Source organism: Paroedura picta, chromosome 2, assembly GCF_049243985.1.
Source record: "Paroedura picta isolate Pp20150507F chromosome 2, Ppicta_v3.0, whole genome shotgun sequence".
NCBI lineage: Eukaryota > Metazoa > Chordata > Lepidosauria > Squamata > Gekkonidae > Paroedura > Paroedura picta.
The window spans coordinates 110,693,305-110,699,350 of NC_135370.1; positions in this window are offsets into that span (position 1 = coordinate 110,693,305).

The following is a 6,046-nucleotide window of genomic DNA, read 5'->3' on the forward strand; positions in this document are numbered from 1 at the left end:
ACTACTCAAATTGTCCCCCAACTTCATTATTCGAATGTCCTTTACCATTGAATATATATAGGTTAACTACCACCTGTACTCTACAACCTGTCCAGTATTCTCTTGTGAAGTATCCTGTCCCAAATCAGTTTCTCAATGTACTTTCAACATTAATGCAAGCCACAAGCCACCTGGACTTTGAAATTACTGCTTTAGAAAACCAGGTAGTGAAAAGTGGGGTATAAAAATCAATGCTTTTATATTTCTACCAGCCATCACTTCTCACACTGAGTGGGCTAAGGGATCCTGGACATGACCACTTTTTAAATAGTTTCATAAAGACAAGATTGCTTTACAACCCAACTTGGAATATCCTAAGGCTATTCCTGGTTGCACGTTAACTAGGATATTATTTTTCCTGTTTTCTTCCCAGCAGCTAAGGACAATATAGAATCCTATACTCCTTGGTTGTCAGCAGATCTTTTAGTATTTTATTTTAAATAGATAGAACAGCTGAACTCAGAAAACACCAGCTGATTAGTTACAGTGATAACTGAAAGGGACACAGGGCCTCTGTATAGTTCCTTTTATACTGAATTGTTTTCCTCATAAATGCTTGCTATAAAATGGCAAAAGTGGATTTTTGCTTCAAATGTATGTCCATGCTACTAATTAGGTTCAAGCATATACTGTCCCCTTCTCTGAGAGAAATTTCCCATGAGGATCTACATGTGATCATCGTCTTTCACACTGATCAGACACTACTTAAACAAGTTCAGTGCTAGAAAAGACAGCTGTTGATAACATTTTGTTATGCAGTTTATTCTCATGAGACTTTTCCCCGTCATCCATTTCTGGTAAGTGAACTTGTTAATCTATGTGGGACTGCACAGGGACAATGACAGTGGATGGAGGAAGGACTAATGAATGGACTTTCAATGTTTGGGTGGGGTGTGGAGATTTCCCGGAAGTACAGTTTGACTCCAGACTACACAGATCAGTTCCCCTAGAGAAAATGGCTGCCTGGGAGAGTTGTGTCTACACAGCTGTATATCCCACAGAGTTCTTTCCTCTCTTCAAGCCCTCCACTCCATAGGCTTACTCCCAAATCTCCAGGAACTTTCCAGTCTTCAGTTGGGCCCATTATGCACGGAGTGGAAGGTCTGCATTCGGGGTGGAATGGTGGCGGCTAAAATCACCAATTATGCACGCTGCAGGCAGCAACCGGGTGCAGAATCACCGTATGCCGCCGAAAAAGCCGTGTTAGCAAGATGCGGAAGAAAGTGGAGCTTCCCGGGACCAGGGTGCAACCAGAAGCGGCTCCGGAGTAGCTGCGTGCATAATTGCATACTCTGGGTTTTGCCGCCACTGCATTCCGTCCTGTGCGTAAGCGGTTTGCTTCGTTTCTTCCTCCTCTGCGTTCTCCATGCCGCCGTTTCAGTGGATGTGCATAATAGGCCTTGGCAATACACAGTGCCACTCATGTCACTGAAAGATGAGAGAAAATACTGAAGAGGAAGGGGAGGACTGGCACTCTAAAACTGGAACCTGAGTAGTTTATCTTATAGAACATCAGTATCATAAATAGAAGTCCCCTTCCATACTCAATAGGTTCTCACTGAAGAATCAATTTTAGTAATTCCCATTAAGCAAACTTGGGTGGGGAATGGCATTCCTATTTTTGAAAAAGCTTATTTTAATCCAGCTTCTTCAGCCAACTGGGATATCAATCCTAAACAGATCAATTCAGAATTCTCAGTCCCGTTTTATTCAATTGGTTTACTCCCAGGAAACTAGTCTGAGAATTTCACCCAAATCTCTGTTTCTCATCTGAATGAGAAACTATTTTAAACTTCAAAGTAGTTTAAAACTTAGCCTTGTGTGTGCCTGGTTCTAACAATGATATTCTTCAGTATTTAAAACTAGCTGTCTATTGCATATGCCTTCATGTACCATTGTTGACTTCTGAAAACTCTTAAAATGTTTTTGTATAGAGCATAAGGTGAACAATAAAATAACATATAAATTATGTTTGGGGTCGAAAAGGCACAGTACTTTTATTTGTTGTTTATCCCAGTACAAGCAGGGAATCCTCAAGAACTTGTAGGAGTCACTTTATTTCACCTTGTATCCCCCCTTGCCACACTATTTTCTCTTTTACTCTTCTTGGCAGCCTCATTGGTCCCCTCCCCTTCCCACTCACCAACCAGCCTTTCTTATAACTGCCCCACCCAGTGTTCAGTATTCATACAGTATTATTATACCATGCCTTTCTTGCCAGTGGGAACAGAAAGAAATTGCATCATTCTCCCCTCCTTCGTTTTATCCTCTACTGTAAAATAGATTAGACTGAAAGAGGGTGACTGCCCCAAGCAAGCTTCCATGGCAAAGGGGAGGTGCAAATTTGGGTCTCCCAAACATCTAGTCAAACACTCTTACTATCACACTGGCATTCAGTCCCCCCCCCTTCCCTCCCTGTGCCAGCTTCTCCCTTAGTAGAGCCTGGCCAAGTTGCAAAAGTCAGGTGCTGGCAAGTCATTCAGGCAATATGTGTTCCGTCAAGTCAAACCTGGATTTTTTTTCAGGTTTGAAAAAAAACCTCTGTCTTGTTAGTTCAGTCTTTGGATCTAAGTGTCCACAGATGGGGCCATTTTCAGAATTAAATATACTGCTCCGCTTGGAACCCAACCAGTTTTCTCAAGTCACAACTTGTCTGCTTATATTTTAAATTTAATGACTATTGTCTGGTTCATGATCACCTTGCAAACAGCATTGCTATAATCCCCCCATTCATATATTTTATGTCTTCAGTGATCTACATTTCAGACTGGCTTGCTGTGCTTTCTTCCACCTGTCTGAAACATGACCTGATTACCTGATTCACTTGCCTGCTTTGTGATGCTCTCTTTGATCTCATGTCTGACTTCATGTTTTTTATGTGCTGCTCTCAAATATCTTAAAAGCATCCACAGTCTCTGCACGTTCAGTTAGACCAAATAACTACATCTTCAACTTCTAGCAATGTTTTTATTAAATTGATGCAGCAGCTGTGATGAGTTCATGCAGAGTCAGCCACTATTTCCACTTGAATTGAAATTAACAGAATCTGTGGAATATATTGTAAACCACTTATTCCCAGAGGATAACATGAATCTTCTTGTGAAATGTTGCTGCACTTTTCTGCATTGCTGAAATGCTTTTTGCACTAGGAAGAGTCAGGACAATAAGGCCTGTTGATACTGGCTATGTAGAAGCAGAATCTCTGATATCAGAAAACTCCTCTGGCCACTCCACCCAAATCACCTCTTCACCTATTGCAGACGATGGATCTGGGTCCCTCCCCACACTGCACAACTTGTGGCTTCTCTTATCCCATATCTATAGGGTGCCTGATTGTAATCCTGATTGCAATGCAAGTAGAGAACAGGCTTTATCTCGCCCCCCCCCCCCACTATTTTCTTAGCCTGAAACCATCCAGGAGGAGGCACCACTGGTACTGTTAGGGAACCACACTTATGTTTTAGGGAACATGTAGCAGCCCACCTGGACTGTTTTTTAGTTGGGAAAATGGCTCAGGGGGATGCTGAAACCATTTCTTCATGTATGCTATCATCCTGATCCTAACTGGGAATCACACACACTAGGACAGAGCAATTGCCTTTCTGATGTCATTTTCTTTTGTCAGTTTATCTTGGTATAGTGGTTAAGAATGGCAATCTCTAACCTGGGTGTAAAGTGCACTGAGCTTTTATTCCAACCCCAGATCGATTCAGTCCCTGCCCTCTACACGGAATGCGATTTCCGTTTGGATTTGGGGCGATTTTATTTTTCCTTCTGCAGCAAGAAGGATCGATCCGGAGTGACCCTACCTTTATTGTGCAGTATCTTAGAGTGCTTTTAAGCCTGAATATATAAATCGCATTGTTTTGAATCTGGGCTCTCCTCCGTGGTAGAGGACCCGTGATTGGCTATAGGTGGTCATGTGACAAGCCTGCCTTAAAAGAGAAGCCCCTAATTTCTCTCAACTTCTGTCAGCCTTGGATTTTTTTTGTGTGCCTTCTTCGTTCCCCCCCACCTTCAAGAAAAGAAAGGATTTTTTCCTCCCTCCTCTGACTTCTTTGATCCTCTCCCCCCCTTCAAGAAAACAAAGAAAGAGTCTCCATTTGCATCCCCCCCCCTCTTCTGAGCCTCCCTAGCCACGTACAGAACACATTCCTGTTTCAATGGGGGGGGGGAGAGGAAGACTCGAGTTCAAAGCGATCTGAATTCAACAGGATTGACAATGGAATAAACAAAGTAAGTGCAGACTCTGCCCTGGAGAGTCGGGTTTAATTCCCTGCTCTTCCACAATCAGCCAGTAGTGACCTTGGGTCTGTCACAATTCTGTGGGTCTGCAGTCTTAGCCCCACCTACCTCACAAAGTGTGTGTTGTGGGTAGAGGAAGGGATGGCAATTGTAAGCCACTTTGAGACTCCTTCAGGTAGTGAAAAGTGGGGTTTAAAAATCAACTCTTCTATTTTTCCCAGTGAAAGGCAGTTCATCCTAACAGTGGCCTCTGTATTGTCACTTCTTGTATTCTTAACTCTTTGTCTCTTTCTATCCTTATTTTTATTTTTAAAGATTCTCTGATAATTGACTTCTAACCCAACTCATGCCTAGGGTTGCCAGCCTCCAGGTGGGTCCTTGGGATCTCCTGGTTTTGCAATTCATCATCAGGCCACAGAGAAGAAGAAGAGCTAGGTTTTTGTACCCTGCTTTTTTATTTCCCAAAGGAGAATCAAAATGGTTTACAATCACCTCCCACTTCTAGTTGGAAGGGGCCATACAGACCATCTAGTCCAACCCTTGCTCAATGCAGGATCAGCCTAAAGCATCCAGGATAGGTATTTGTTCAACTGCTGCTTAAAGACTGTGAGTGAGGGGAAGTTCACCACCTCCTTAGACAGCCTATTCCACTGCTGACTGTAAATTTTCCCCTCTGTTATCTACTCAGTACCATTCTACATGTAGTTTAAATGCTTTACTTTGGGTCTTATCCTCTGCCACCAACAGGAAACTTTTCCTGCCCTCCTCTACGATAGTGGTCCCCAACCCGCAGCCCGCGGCCCGCTGCTGGGCTGCAAAGGCCTTGGCGCCCGGCCGCAGCTCCTTCTTCCCTCCCCCCCCGAAGCGAGAAGCTCGCCAGGCCGCGAGCAAATCGGCCGCCAAAGCGGCTGATTAGCTCCCGGCCCGGCAAGCTTCTTGTTTCGGGAGGGGGGGGGAAGAGAAGCTTGCCGAGCCGCAAGCTAATCGGCCACTTTGGCGGCCGATTTCCTGGCGGCCCAGAGGGACCAGGAGGGGGAGCTGCGGCCACCGGCATGATGGCGGCGCAAACGCGCATGCGCGGACTGCCGCGTACGCGCGTTTGCGCCCCTGCCAGGCGCAAACGCGCGCACGCAGCAGTCCACGCATGCGCGTTTGCGCTGGGGCTGTCGCACGTGCGCAGGGCCCCAGGCCGCCCTCTCCCCCAACTCCGGAGCAGCGGTCCGCGCCAGCCAAAAGGTTGTGGACCGCTGCTCTAAGAGACAGCCTTTCAAATAGATCACCTCTCAACCTCCCTTTCTCCAGGCTGAACATTCTGACCAATGTGGTATACAGAGGGACTATGACATCTTGTGATTTTGAACTGATGCTTTTATTGATACATCCCATGATTGCATTTGCCTTCTTTACTGCCGCATCACACTGTTTGTGCATATTTAGCTTACAATCCACAAGTTTCCCAAGATCTACCCAGAAGTGTATCTCCCATCCAGTACACATGCTTCTCATTCTCCTGACCCAGATGTAGAACTCTGCACTTATCCTTATAGAATTGCATCTTGTTCTCATTTGCCAACCGTTCCATTGTGTTCAGATCTCATTGACCTTTATATCTTCTATGGCTATCCTTTCCAACTTGGTGTCATCTGCAAAATTTATTAGTAGTCCCTCCACCCCCTCTTCCAGATCATTGATAAAATGTTGAAAAATACCAGACTCAGTACCCTGTGGCACCCTACTGCTCACCTCCCTCCCATCCAATGAA